Source organism: Rhinolophus sinicus, linkage group LG05, assembly GCF_036562045.2.
Source record: "Rhinolophus sinicus isolate RSC01 linkage group LG05, ASM3656204v1, whole genome shotgun sequence".
Taxonomy (NCBI): Eukaryota; Metazoa; Chordata; class Mammalia; order Chiroptera; family Rhinolophidae; genus Rhinolophus; species Rhinolophus sinicus.
The window spans coordinates 29,406,456-29,422,359 of record NC_133755.1 but is presented as its reverse complement, the minus strand read 5'-3'; the positions used below and the strand labels follow the sequence as shown (position 1 = coordinate 29,422,359).

Sequence of the window (15,904 nt, the reverse complement as noted above, 5' to 3'; positions counted from 1 at the left end):
TGCTGAGGGTCTAAAGGGCCTTGGCCAGGAAAGAGTTGCTCACTATTCACAAGTCCCATCAGTGGGATCCTATCAGAGTTGTGCAGTTGATGGTACTCATTAGTTTATTTGAACTAAGTTTTTCTTGGCTTATTAGTGCCATTTTTGCTTATCTGGAAGCATTAACCCTTGAATGTTATAAAATACCCTCTGCTCTTCTCCAGCTGCCTGTCCTTTACTGACTCCTCCATGACGATGACTTTGGCCATTTTGAATCATCCTTTCCTCCAAACTCTTACGTTATTTATAGTTTACACCCCCAATTAAATGGGATCAAAAGTTATCATTTATTACCCAACGGTATTTCAATTGCATCGATGTACTATTCCTCTTAAAGTCATTACTTTGCAGCATACTATGAGGAGGATGGGACACTTTTACGCTAGTATAACCGTCGTTGCTCTAAATATTTTATTTTGCACTGTCCAGTATGGCAGCCACGAGTGACATGTGGCTCTTGAACAATTAAGATTTGGCTATTCCACATTGAAATGTTCTGTAAGAATAAAATGCACACCAGCTTTCAAAGACTTAGCATGAAAAAAAAAGTAAAATTTCTCAAGGTTTTATATTGATTACATGTCAGAATGATCATATTTTTATATACTAGATTAAATAAATGTATTATTAAAATTAGCTTCACTTATTTCTTTTTACTTTAAAAAATGTGACTACTAGAAAATGAAAATTACATATATGGTACAGATTATATTCCTATTGTACTGATTTTGTCCGGTCCTTTGGGAATTGCCCTCATAAACCACAGGCTATATGTGTATATATATGCATCTATGTCTATCTGTATGAATGAATGTATTCATATGATACATCCACACAAATAGTGGTAACAAATTTTCCTCCTTTGAAGATGAATTAGATTTTAGAACTAACCAAATGCCAAATACAATGGTGATTAAGATGGATAGCACTGTTTAGGATAAAAATAAACTGTGAGCTTAAACTAATGAAAACTATTCTTACGTATTTGATAAATTATTTCCAAAGGCAGTTTGAGCAATAGCTATATCACCAAGGAAGGTGATCACTTACTTAGATGTGTAGCTTTCAATATGATTTCAAAATAACGTCATGGTATTGTAGTTTTACCTTGTCTGTACCTTGAAAAAATGGATCATGCTTTAGATTCTTTGTCCCCCAGCTAAGCACATAGCAGGCCCTCCTTAACTGGGTTTGTTATTAACTGATTAAAATGCAGAGTTTTCCTCAGTTTTTAGAATAGAAACAGTTGTCATCAAGATATAAGTTTTATTTAAATTCATGTATCAACCGATGTAAATTCATGTCTGAATTCAAATAAGATGTGTTTATCTTGGGTCTATGTTTATAAATATGTGTAGATCTACCTCTGTTATTGGCTTACAAAGCTCAGAGTAAGGAGTATACCAAACAGGCTCTGAAGCCAGATCCCCGGGTTTGCTTCCCAGGTCTGCCATTTACTAGCTCTGTGACCTCTGGCCAGTCACTTAACCTTTTTGAGACACCTTTTCTTAATTGTAAATAGGGTTAATAATAGGATCTGTATCTTAGAATGGTTGTCAACTAATACATGTAAAGCCCCATGTAAAGAATATGCTTTGTGCTTTTGGCGGCCGTAAAGCTTGAGAGATCCGGGCCAACCGAAGACTTCGGATCTCATCGTCCTTCCAGCCCTTCGACCCTCCCCCGGAGGTTCTCAATAAAATGGTTTGATCCCCAAAAAAAAAAAAAAAAAAAAAGAATATGCTTTGCATGGCACTGAATAAGGGCTCAAAATATAAGCTCCCATTAATATTAGTATTATTATCGTCACTATCATTATCATTAGTTGGAAACCATGCATCTACTCTAATCCCCTGCAGCCCAGAAGAATTATGCTCTACCCCTTACATTCATAATTCTCATATTTTTAAATATCTTCAGGAAAAAAGAAATGCCTGCTTTCTTAGGAAAACACTGCAGCACAGCATACCTGACAAGAGTGTCAGGAATCCACTTTGGAAACCACTTGACGGGGGATGCGCCTGTCCCCCTGACTGATCCAGAAAGGAATCATTTTTTGTTATTGTTCATTCATCAGACATGACATGCTAGCATCAGACACATTGAACACCTCTATCTGGAGATACACATGAATATGTCTTGGGCTTATAAGTAGGTGCAATACAGGATTACAGATGCTATAAAGGAAGTGTATATGAAATACATTTAAGGCACTAAAAAGTCATTTCTACTTGGGAGGGCAGGAAAGGCTTCATAGCAGAGGAAGTGGTTGAGCAGAGTTTTGAGGATGAGCAGAGATTCACCAGATGGGCAAGGTGGAGGTGGGCATTATAGACAGAGAAAGGAGCACAGCCAAAGCCACAGAGGCACAAGTCAGAACAACCTTCAGAGAGCTAGGACAGCGTGACAGAGTCTTGGGTTCAAGGCCAGGCAGGTGTGACTAGAAGTGAGGCTGGGGAGCCAGGAATTCAATCATGGAGGGCCTCATAGGCCAAAGTCTGAGGAGTTTGGACTCAACCCTGGAGACAAAGGAGATTATTGGAGTGGGCTCCAAAGGAGACAGAGAGTGGGCCCGTGTGGTGCTCAGACAAGGTGACATTTCTTTCTGTGCCTGCATCCATGCAGGATTCTTAGGACCGACATGGAGCTAAGTTCCTGTTGTCACTGAAAAAGAACGATGGAACTGAAAATTCATTCACAGAATGTCAAGGAGATTTGTCCAGGCGTTGTGAAAATCAGTACTGGGGGTTTAAAAGGTGGGGGATGGGGAGTGGTGGACCAGGATAATGCTATAAGTAGTTATTTTAGGATGGTGTGTGGCGCTAATAACACCAAGGTTGCCGGTTCGATCCCCGCATGGGCTACTGTGAGCCGCGCCCTCCTTAAAATAAATAAATAAATAGAATGGTGTGGTTATAGGGGGGTTTCTTATTATTATTTTCCATTTTACACAACATAATTCTGTTTTATTCATATGTGTGTATGTATATGTATTTCAAGAGTAAACATATCTAAATATGAATCTTGAAGGAGATTAATTGTTCCCAGAGAAATGAAGTAACATCAATTTCAGGGAAACTTTTTTGGATGGAGGAAGATCTGTCCATCTCTTCTCAAATGCTATTCTGTAAGTGACCTTGGAAGGCTATTCCTACCTCTGAAATGTCTTAGAACCACATTGAAGGGCTGGGGGCATAAACAAGGAGAAAAACAGTGAAGGAGAAAGGCAGAGAAGATGATTAGAAAAGCTTAAGATAATGATGTGTTTTTTTGTAATTCAAACTTTTATCTTAGTGCTTCCCAATCATTTGAGGTTTTCTCAGCCATTAACTAGGTTTTAAAAATTCCAGATCTGGGGGTTTTGTTTTGAGTTTTAAAGTGATTTAAACCCACAAGGACTCTCTGTCCCCTGTATTCTTTTTCCTCTTCTGAATCCAGCTGTCATCATTAGTATATATCAGTTTCCTGCAGGAAAGAAAATTATAGTCTCCGGTTGGAGTTAGGGGAATGAGGAAGGAAAAGCCTAACTGCCACAAGAACTCAGGTTGTCACAGGCCTGGGCAGAGACATGGAAATGGAGAGCTTTCGTTCTCATTTTAATTATTTTCTCTCAGGTTGGAAATTTTCCATTGAAATATCTGTTTACTGAAATGCTATCTGAGACTTGACTAAATATTTACCCTCTTTATTCTGAGAGCTGGACTTTCTATTTCTCTTTTATGCCCAGACCTCTTAAATTTGTGTTTTTTTCACAACTATTGAATTGAACATTTTCTTTTACGAAGTATTTAAACAAATCTCTTACCTATTTGCACTTTCTGACTTTCAACTTAAGTTCCGTTGGTGGGTTTATGAGGGGTTTTCCTTTCCTAGTCTCTGTTTCACTAATTTTGTACAACCTGGTTCTTTCTAATTACATGTATGGATACTATATTGAAATGTAAATCTTGAGGAGGGTTAGTTAATCCCAAAGAAGTAAAGAAATGACATAATAATAATTTCTTAGAAATGTTTTAAGTGGAGAAGGATTTGTCCATCCTGTTCCACATCATGTAAGTGTTTCCCTACTCCTGAAATGTCTATCGAATGCCCATCATACTCTCATTTTCAGGAAACATTTTCAATGTCATCTTCCTTGTAGGGACCACAATGATCATAACCAACATTTATTGAGCACTTAACTCTGCCAAGCATTTTACATGCATTCATGAAGGAGGTACTAGTGGTCCTTCATTTTAGACATGAGGAAACTGAGGTACAGCGAGAACTACCTCATGTCATGTGTGTAGTAAGATAGCAGAGCCTGAGTTCTCCAGCCATCTACACCATAGCCCCACAGCACAATTGGGCAGAGTCAGGAAAACCACTCACTGTCTCAGAGAGAGGTACCCTAGAACCCTCTTTGTTTATTCAACTTCCCAGGCTTCTGCCCTTCCTTCAGAACCCCCAGGCCTCAGAGAGGGATCCCCTTTATAGGAGCTTCCAGAATACATGCTTTGCTGGGGACTTTCTTGCCTGTGTTTCTGTCTCCCATCCTAAGGGTGTGTGTAGTAACATGAGAGTGTACCCAGGACTGGAGCAGTTACTAGAAAGAGAAAGCTTGACAGCTCCCGGGCAGTCACCTGCCCTTTTTCCTTTGGAAAGTGGACCTACGGCCACTGCGTGAAACACTGCCCAATACCAGGCTGCTGGTGACTGCATCTTGTGGTTTCTTTGTTAGTTGGGATTTATAGTTCGGATCTCATCATTTTGCCAAGTGCAATAAACATTTTGTTTTAACTGGAATGTAACTTTTATTATTGTTATTATTTTTCTTCTAAATGCCTTAAAAGTGACCAGCTTGTAAGCATGAAGGCAGAATTCCTAAATAGTCTAAATGCCAAGTCAGTGTGCTTTGTAGATCGGTGTAAGATTAGAAGACAGACTCTCATTTATTACTGCTTGTATTTATATAATGGAAGTTAGGTAATGGAAGCCCTCCCAGAGGCCAGCTTGGATGTTGATGATGGTTAAGTGGTAAAACCTGTGAGGACTATTCAACAATGCCTTGTATTTGTAGTGCCTAGAACATGAATAATATATGTGTGACATGAATAAAGTAAGGTCAATGATTTTTATGACATATTAACTTCCTTTACCTAAGTTCCTGGGAAATACAGCCAAACAATTACAGAGAATGAACACATTGGCAACTTACAAACACCTGCTTTGATTGTTTGGTCTAATTAGGTTAAATTTAACCAATCCCATCTGAACAAATTGAAAACAATTCTTATCTGTTCCCTCGGTCATGCACTTTTATCGATGTTGGATGCAGATGTGTTTAATATGACACAGTTGGTGCTGTTCTCTCAGCTCTGAGTGGGAGATAAAAGGGAATTGAGAACATATTTTTGGAGTCTTCTGGGGACTTTGTATTTCTGGGCCTGCAGCTATGAAATTTCAAGGAAAAAAAGCACACTTTGTTGTCAATAAATCAGTTGCTTTTCACCAAAACACTGAACTGTCATCTGAACCGTCACTTTTGCCAAAAGTGTCTTTCCCAGGGAACAGTGGGCCCCTAAGATGAGCAGATGATTCCTAGCTGCCTTTTGGAAGTCAAATTAATGCAGGATGTCTTATTAGATTGCGAGGTTCATGTAGTGCTTATCCCTCATTAATTCCAACCTGCTGCTGAGTACCTAGGCCCACAATCCTTAGAATTTTGAAGTTCAGAGACCATTTAATCAATAGGTAGAGTGGAAACTGTAGCAATTCGGTGACTTGCCCAAGGTCACACAGCTGGTTAGTGAAATAGTCAAACTTCTCTGGCTCCTGGTCCACTGCCCATTTCCATCACCAAAATTAAGAGCCTCTTTCATAATAGTGTGGGAGTTGGGCTGAGTGTCTGGATCTGTCACAAAACCATGTCATGAAACCTCCTTACCTGCATTTCCACCCCAAGAGTGAAATACTGTTCAAATGAGCAACTGGGCTTTCAGAGCACCTTTGATTTCAGGTTTTCTATGTGTTCCTATCTTGCCGCACTCCAGCCCACCTCCACACAGATGGTCTGAAACTAGTGGCCCATGTCAATTAAAGTAGTTATTAAGCAAGTTGTTTTTGAAAGCTTTTTCTAGACATTTCATATGAATGGAATCATACAACATGTGGCCTCTTGTGTCTGGAATCTTTCATTTATCATAGTGTTTTCAAGGTTCATCCATGTTGTAGAATGAATCAACAGTCTGTTCTTTTTTATGGCTGAATAACATTCTGTTATATAGATATACCACATTTTGTTGATTCATTCATCAGTTGATGGACATTTGGGTAGTTGCCACTTTTTTTGGCTTTTATGAATAATGAAGCTATGACGATTCATGGACAATTCTTTGTGGGGACATATGTTTTCAATTCTCTTGTGTATTTACTTTGGAATAGAATTGCTGGCACATATGCCATCTCTAAGTTTAACTTTTTGAGGAATTGACAAACTGTTTCCAAACAGACTGCACCATTTTACATGCCCACCAGAAACTTGTGAGGTTTCCGATTTCTCCACATCCTTGACAGCACTTATTGTCCATCTTTTTTATTTCTTTTAGTTACCTTAATAGGTATAAAGTAGTGTTTGGTTGTGCTTTTGATTTACATTTCCCCAAAAACTAATTATGTTGAGCATCTTTTCTAGTGCTAATTGGCCATTTGTACATCTTCTTTAGAGAAATGTCTATTCAGATCCTTTATCCATTTTTAAATTGGGTGGTTTGTCTTTTTATTCTTGAGTTATAAGAGTTGCTTATATATTCTGGATATTAATCCCTTATCAGATATACAATGTGCAAATATTTTCTCCCATTCTGTAGGTTGTCATTCCACTTTCTTGATAATGTTCGTTGATGTATGGAAGTTTTTATTTGGATGAATTCCAATTTATCTATTTTTATGTTTTGCTGTTTGTGCTTCTGATATTATAGCTAAGAAACCATTGCCTAATCCAAGGTCACCAAGATTTGTACCCATGTTTTCTTCTTACAAGTTTTATACTTTTATCTGTTAATATTTAGGTTTTGATCCATTTTGAGTTAATTTTTGTGTTTGGTGTGAGGTAGTTTCCATTTGTTGAAAAGACTTATCCTTTCCCCACTGAATTGTTTTGGCACCCTGGTCAAAAAGTCCTTGACCATAAATACATAGATTTATTTCTAAATTCTAAATTCTATTCCACTGATCTATATGTCTGTCTTTATGCCAGGACCACACTGTCTTGATTATTATTGCTTTATAATAACTTTTGAAGTCAGGATATGTGAGTCCTCCAACTTTGTTCTTCTTTTTCAAGAATGTTGTGGCTGGGTCTCTTTCATTTTATACAAATTTTAGAGTCGGCTTGTCAATTTCTGAAAAAAGAAAAGAAATACCAGCTAGGATTTTGATAGATATTATGTTAAATCTGTAGGTCAATTTGAGGAGTACTGCCATTATAATATTATGTCCTTAGATATTCAGATCACAGTTCTGCCAAGACTTGCTTTTAAGCTTTGTCTTGGTGGAGCCAACCTAAAGAGGAGCCTTTAGTTAGTGCAAATTTAGCTGAAATAGTGCCATTTGCAACAACATAGATGGATCTTGACATTATTATGCTAAGGGAAATTAGCCAGACAGAAAACGTGGAGAACCATATGACTTCACTGATATGTGGGATATAAAACTGAAAGCAACAAAGGAACAAGACAAAGAAACAAAAACTCATAGACGCAGACAAGAGTTTAGTGTTTACCAGAGGGTAGGAGGGGGGATGGTAGATGAGGGTAAAGGGGGTCAAATATATGGTGATGGAAGGAGAACTGACTCTGGGTGGTGAACACACATTGTGATATATAGATGATATATTATAGAATTGTACACTTGAAACCTATGTAATTTTACTAACCATTGTCACCCCAGTAAATTTAATAAAATAAAAATAAAGAAACCTCTTGGTTTCTCAACTGTGAAATGAAAATAATACTGTCAGAGGATTGGGGAGAAGGTCACATGGAAAAAGTAGTGGAAACTCCTTGAAAAGTCATGTTACAAGAAAAGGAAAATCCAACACTGAAAGAAAAGCAGCTCTCAGGAGGTAAAATTGATCACAAGAACAAAGAAATGAATGTTCATCACATCCAGAGGAGGAGACAGAGCTTCTGCTGGTCCCACGGCCAGGCACACTTACTCCCAGGTTCACCACCATTGCTCATCTGGCAGAACTTACTGAACTCTTCCCTCCCTGTTGGGGCTGGACTTCACATTAAAAAGCATTCCCAACCCGCCCAGATTCTGTTGTATTTGCCAGCTGTGACCTGCACTCTGCAGCATCATTCCTACAGGTGGTGGTCTGCAGTGCAGTGGTCCCAGGGACCTCTTCAATCTTAGCATCTGTTTCTCCCAGAACTGTCAACTGTAGTGCTGGTAAGGGACTGAGATAGGTGGCTCTAGCCTCTCTTATCACAGGTGAGATAACAGAGGTAAGCCCCAGTTCTTTAAAGGACACTTCCCAGCCATCTACCTCCTCTCAAATTGGTTTCACACTGTGTCTCATTGCCTATGGGTGGAAGAGAAGCCCCAGGTCCTTTGTGGGGATAAGGTTAGTTAAATTAAACAGGGATGTCCAAACTGTGATTGTCACGCAGGGTGTCTTGCGGGGTCTCAGCTCCCGCTCCCCACACAAGAACACAGGATATGGTGAGACCAAAAGGAACACCCACGGAGCCATAGGTAGGGGAGTCACACCACTGTAGTCTCACTGGAGGCTGGATTCACACGATGTGCGACCTGCTGTCCACTTTTCTGCCAACCGACCGACTCCCCTCGACTCCGCCGTGCAATCCGCGCTTGCCAGCCACCATCTTCTTGCTAGCCCCCACTTTCTGCTAGCGTAGCCACGGCAGTTATATTAGTGGCCAGTGGCTCACTGGTTATAGCTAACAGCCAACTAGCCACAGCTGATGGCCATCCAATCACAGTTGATGGCCATTTACTATCTGAGCCAGCACCTTTCCACGTGAAGCCGAGAGCCTGGAAACTGCACTCCTGGCTCTGTCCCCACAGTGATGATAAGGAAATTTCTGATTTCCCTATCTTGTCCTTAGAGGCAGTTCACTGACAAAGAACCAGAAGCAGTACATGCTTAGAAGAAATTTTAGGTTCATGTCTTTGGGTTGTCATGTGTTTATCCACAAGTATTTCCCAGTTTCCTCCCTGTTTGGGCAGAGGCAGAATGGGATGGTGGGTGGAAGCAAGAGGTAAAAGCTGTTGGTTCCATCCAGTGCCTGATGAGCTCTCTGAAAGAATTGTGTTTTTATTTTATGGGTTGACAAGATAGTCTTCATATTGTTTTCTGAGAAGCTCATCCTCCTCTTCCTCCTTGCTCAGCAGCAGAAAAGGAATTATGTGCTTAAAAACACATGCCTTTGAGAATATGCTGGGAGCAAGGGAAGCAGAGAATGTGTTTCAAAGGGGTGTGTGTTGGGAGTCACACCTGTGTAAGCAGGGCATGAAGGGCTTCAGAGACCTGGGAACAAAAGTAGGCAAGAAATAAACAACCAGCTCCGAGTGCTTCTAGAGACCAAGTTAGTCTTCGGGGCCTTCCAGCACGTCATTCGACATGTTTGTGACTGGAGGGGCCCCTAGGGTCAGGATTACAGTTTACTGGGAGGGGCAGAAGATTAAATAGAAGAATGGAATTTCCCTTCGATAAGGAGAAGCCAAGATTTATTAAATCAGTTGATTTTGTTGTTGTTGTTGTAGTTCCTATGGTTTCCTTTTTTTGCCAAATATAATTTTTTACTGAGAAATTGCATAACAGGACATTAACATTCACAGAGTGTACAAATTATCATCTGTGATTATTTTTAGAACCAGTTGATCAACTGTTTCAGATAAGAACTTTTGTTGGATCAGATTACAGATCTCTCTGACCAGTGCTACAATTCTTTGAAATAGAAAAAGCTGTTGACCACCTCACTATGCATTAAAAGTGAAATCTGCTTCATATTTTCTCACCCCCTACTCTTTTAAGGAGGGTAGAGATTCTGGGAGAGAGAGGGGAGGAAACGTCAGAACAATTACATTTGCAAATTTTTCTTGACTTGGTGGTATCAGAGAATTCAGAACCTTTACAGTCTATGAAAGAGAACTTTGTTCATTTATTCATTCATTCGAGGCAGAGGGAGAAGCAAAGTCAGTCAGAATAAAGAACCTTCTCCTGAGCCTCAGTGGCAAGTGACCACCATCGTGGTACAATCAGTATTGCCCTTTACACAGTATCCCCAATAAGTGACTTACTCCGTAACAGTGAAACCATGTTTTTTTGTTTGGTTGGCCTTTTCAATCCTCAGGCGGATCCTTCCCCCTTCGTGAGTACCGATAACTGCTTACAAGTTTGCTGTGATGACTGACTTTTGCTTCTCCCATAGCCATCTCTGCTGAGGCCAAGAAAATGCTGTCTCTTTGGATCTGTCCACTCATTCCCTCTTGCCCCTTTTCTTTTGGCCAGTTCAGCACAAAAACAGGCTATTTTGCCTCGTGACATAACTGGGAAGGCCAAGAACTACGTAACATTCAGGAGCTCTTGGAGCAGTAGATGGAGGGGTTGACCTATGATGACGGGCCATGGCCCACACAAACCAGGCCCGTCACACTAGAATTACACGCATTCAGCATGGCAAGATGCTTACACTGTGAGAGGCATGGATGATCTCAGATGGTCTGAGGTCACAGTTCTCAAAGTGTGGTCCCCTGGATCAGCTACATCAGCATCACCTGGAATTTGTTGGAAAGGTGATTTCTTCGGGACCTGCTCCGAGATCTCCTGAATCCGGAACTCTGGAGGTGCACATGCTAAACTTTGAGAAACACTGGCCTCAGGTATGAGCACAACCACCCTTCTGGGAATATGCTCAGTGATTGAAATGCCAGGTGAAGCTCCCCTCTGTCTTTTCATTATTTTCCAGTCTCTCACTTTCTCACTCTTTGCTGGGTACTTAGAGTTAAATTCACCTGGATTAAATGCTCTTCTGGTGAAACTCAGCTGTATCCATAATTATGTGGTAATGATATCATCCACTTTTTTTTTTCCAGAATGCCCTCATTAAAGCTATTTAGATTAACATGTATCCTTTAAGATTATGTTGATATTTTGAAAAGAAATTTTAACAAACCCATATGAGTAGCTTAGAAAATCAAAGAGGAATGACCCACAGGCCTGCCCTTTGGGGCTACGTGCCTTCTCTCGGGAGGAGACAGACTTCCCTAAATAATAAAACTGGAAATATGACGCTGTCCCTGCTCAAGGTATGTGCTGCTTTTAAATCCTCTTTCAGCAGCCCGGTTGATGGTAGCGCCCTACCTTGGTTGGTTAGGGAGTGGCAGCTTTGAAATCCAGTTAATTTAGCAACCACTGTTCAGGTTGCACGCGTAACACTAAAATGTGCAACTTCCCAGAGAACCAAGAGCTGCTAAAAGAACACATCTGAGATGATCAGAGGGGACCATGTGAATGGGCCACTGCTTCCTCACACCGTCATGGTCCTGAGGCACTCAGCAAAGTCCCTTCAGTTTCTCCCTAGGAAATGTCTGTTCAGGGTAATCATACTATCCAAACAAACATATCAACCTCAGGAAATTCTCATTAACTTCTCCAAAGCTGCAGTTCCCTAATGCTGGTTCCTAGTGATGTTTTCACAGTAAAACCATAGCAAAATGACATAACAAATTTTTCTTAAAGCCAAATTTCTTTAAAGAATTGTCCTTTTGATGACACTAAGAATTTACTTTTTTTGTTGTTGTTATTTTGTTTTTTTGTGGGGTTTTTTTTTTTTTTTTTTTTTTGGTGTTAAGAGAGCCTTTCTTTCAGGAAATGATAATAGATCATAGGTTTTTAACATCTTTACAAAATAAAAAGTTGGCAACTTATACCAGTCCGCCACATTGTTTTTGACATTTTATTGGTCCTTGAATTCCCAACTTGGGAATCATTTCTCCACTGAACCAGCATATTGCACAGCAGGAAGTACTGTCCTTCCAGTTGAATCCAGCCATCAAGCCATTTGTTAGAAGACTAGAAATATGCTTGCTCTAAAGAAGAAAGCAAGTTAATTTCAAGAATGAAATCAAATTGGATATTTAGACTCCATCACACATACTTGGGTGACTAAAATGACTGTAGTGATAGGAAAAATCCAAAGACTTTCCAAACAAGGATGGCTGGTAAAAACTCCAATTAATAAGAGCTGGCAAAAATCATCTAATTTGTGAAAAATAAGACGGTGCCATTAAAACGGGGACTTGATTCTTTCACTGGGACACTTGGCTTTCCAAGAAATATAGAAAGAAACCCAAAGCGAACAAAATTGAAATTGCAAATAGAAAGGTTATCTTTTAGAGAAGAGGGTTGCTAAATCTCAGACTGAAGAACCCCATCAAAGAACTAACTTCAGTTTTTTGTGTCCTGCAGACAGCAAGCACTCATAGAAACAGAAATAAGTACCCCGTGTTGATCTAGACTGTGAGATGCATTTGGTAAGGCAGGACACAAAACAGGGCTTCGTCAGGTTGCGAAATCCTGGTGGTGAAAACCGTTTGGTGAAGTCAACCTGCTGTGGGGTGCAGAGCTGGTGAAACAGTAACTGTCAACCCAGCTGCACACTAGATTCACCTGAGTCACTTTAAAACCAGGCTCGCCCCAGAGATGCGGTCAAGTGTCCCCTGACATAAGTGTTTTTCTAAAGCTCTCCAGATGAATTTAACGTACTTCCTGGGCTGAGGAAAGCAATACATCTTTTTTGACATTCATGGAAGGCACTTTATCCAAACTGCTGCTTAGACAAAATATTTTCTGTTGTGCAGCAAGACCCGGGAACTGCAACCGTTTATGTTAAAGTAGTGGGTGGGGTGGCCAGTTAACTCAGTTGGTTAGAGCGCAGTGCTAATAACACCAAGGTTGCCAGTTCAATCCCCGCATGGGCCACTGTGGGCTGCGCCCTCCTTAAAGTAGTGGGGATTTCTAATTCCTACCTATTCCACCTAGAGACCCCCTCACTCTGGGTATTAGGGAGAGGGTGTTCAGTGGTCCCCCACCTAATGGGGACTTCCTGAGAACGGAGCCTGATCTTTCTGATTCTCGGCTACATCCTAGTCCTAGAACTGAACCTGCACATGAGCCAGTGTCGAAGGCCTGCCAGGGGCTTTTATAGCTTTTTCATTCGTTCTTTTGAATTCCTGCTGACTTTGGTGTTTTCATTTGTAAGGGAAAATGGAGTGTGGTGAATTTCCTAGTTTTTCACCACGGTGGGTACTGGAATCAGCTGTGCTCTGCTTGGAACTGCAACCCTACCTCCCCATCCAGAAACGCTATGAGAGTCAGATCTCAGCTGGGGTACACAGCAGAATTACCTGTTGGCTTCTTCAGCCTACAAATGTCTGCGCCCACCTTGAAACCAATCAGAATCTCTGAGACTGGGATTTGGGCTTGTGTGGTTTTCATGACATCTGGCTAAGAACTGTCACCTGTGAAGAGTGGTTTTCAAAGTTCCTGGCCCAGCAGCAGCAGCATCCCCTGTGAGCTGGTTAGAGATGCAGGTTCTCAGCCCCCACCCCAGATCTCCTGAATCAGAAACGTTGGGGGTGAGACCCAGGCAGCAGTCTGGGGTTTAACAAACCCTCCAGGTAATTCAGATACTCAAGTTTGAGAAACTCTGCTTTAGGACATTTCTTTGGGTCCTCCTGCCCGATAGAGAATATTTTGTCTAAGCAGCAGTTTGGAGAAAGTGCCTCAATGAGTGTCATTTGATAATTTCCTAGTTTGTGGCTCTGCCCTAACCTTTCCTGCTGCTCCTCTGTTGACACTTTAATTCGGCGAACCTATTCACAGCTCTCTCTTTGTCTACTCTCTCCAAACTCCCCCTGGAGCATCTGCCCTTTCCTCTCCCAGTCCGGCATCTCTGGGCAGCCTTCAGAGCCCTTCTTAAATTTTGAGAAAGAGAAATAAATAGGTAATTCCAATATAGTAGTGTAAGTGATCATCTAAGTCTTAAAGCCCTCCTGAAAGCCCTTTTTTTTACTTCTTCCAATAGCAGATAAGTGTCCATTGCATTCATTTTGGTCATTCTTACGGCTTTTATATTCTTTTTACCGGCTCGTTTCTCTGTGACCTGGAGCAAGTAACTTCTCTGTTTCCTCCTCTGTAAAACGGGAATAATAATAGTGCCTACTTCATCAAATGAGTTAATACATGTTGAAGTGCTTATAATAATACTCAATAAGTGTCCATTCTAAAAGTAATTGTTCATAGCATTGAAGAATGGGGGACCAGTCAGTCCCCCAGCGCTGCCAGTTTTATTCCTCCAATGCTCCTCACACCTGTCTCCTCCCTATCCCTTCCTTCCTTTAGGCTCTCATCATTTCTCTCCTAGACTACTGCAGTCGTCTTTTAAGTGGTCTCCCTACCTCTAATACCCTTTCAGCAATAAGAACACTTCAGCGAACATGTTCACCTGACTTTGTTGCTTAACATAACCCCTCAGTGGCATTCCCTTGCCTACAGAAGAATGTCCAAGCGCCTTCCCATGGACTGGGAGGTTCTCCGTGTCCCGGCCACAATACTTCTCTGGCCTTATCGCCTGCCCTTCCCCAACTCAAATTCTGTGCTGTTGTGATATCAGACTGCCTGTAGTTGCCCACATGGTCCATCGCGCTTCATGCCTTTAACCTTCGCTCTGCCTTTGGTGGTTCCAACCCATTCTCCTCTCTCTCCCCCTTAAGACTCAGATGGTCATTTACACCGCTATATTGGAATTACCTATTTAATTCTCTTTCTCAAACCGACTATAAACTCCTCAAGGGTCTTCTTCTTCTTCTTCTCCTCCTCCTCCTCTTCCTCCTCCCCCCAACCCACCATCCCCCCTCCCCCGAATATAGTAAGCAGGCACTAAGTGTTTTTGATCAGCATTGAGAATACAAAAAGATCTTGGCAATCTAAAAAGCAAACCATAAAACTTAACAGGGAGATAAAATTTAACAAGGATATACTTGGGTTTAAAACAAACAAACAAGGAAAACAAGTCTAGATCTAAGTACTGAGTACAAGCTGGAAGTAGATGACTCACCACCATCAGCAGACCATGCAAACAAAAAGAAAGGCTGTGGTTTCAGTTGACTTGATGCTCCACATGAGTCAGCCGTGCAATGCAACTCCAGTTACCTACTCTCAGAACAGGGATAGTAATAGTCCTGCTGGTCAGACCACATGGAAGGGTCGTGTTCCATTTTCTGAGGCCATACCTTAAGAGGTGAAGCATGTCCAAAGGAAGGCAGCTAGAATAGTGGGAGAAGGTGAACCCCATCATATGGGGAATAGTTGAAGGAAATCGGGTTTCATCTACAGAAGACAGAGGGGGCATAGTAACTGTATTCAAATGCCTAAAAGACTCATTGGGAACCTCAAACTGCAGAATTAGGACAGTAGCTCTACTAACAATGGAATAGTCTGTCGTGTAAGCTCTAAGTCACTGTAGGGATCAACCAGGACCCCCTGAGAAGACGTGCTGTAGAGGGGATCGGGGCCCCTAAAAGAAGTTTGGACTAAATGTCCTTTATCCTGTTCAACTTTGAGGCTTGGTGATTCAAGAGGTCACTGAGTTCATATGTACTGAATGTTGGGAAGGGGTGCCAGGAGCACAGCTGATAGAAATGTCTCTTGTTCCCGTAGGGAAACAATTATAGATTACTTACATAGAAATTGCTTTTGCATCAGAAATCGGAAGCTTCGTGAGAAGTCACTTATTATATCATTTGTGTGACATGTACTCAGGAGAGACATCTGATAGTCCCACCCAGTATGTCC

General features: G+C 41.1%; 1 protein-coding gene across 2 annotated transcripts in view; it reads left to right on the top strand.

Annotated features, from left to right (window-relative positions):
- Positions 1-15,904, top strand: part of THADA (THADA armadillo repeat containing) — a 292,405-nt gene that overhangs the window by 226,058 nt on the left and 50,443 nt on the right. The gene's annotated exons all lie outside the window — the stretch shown is intronic.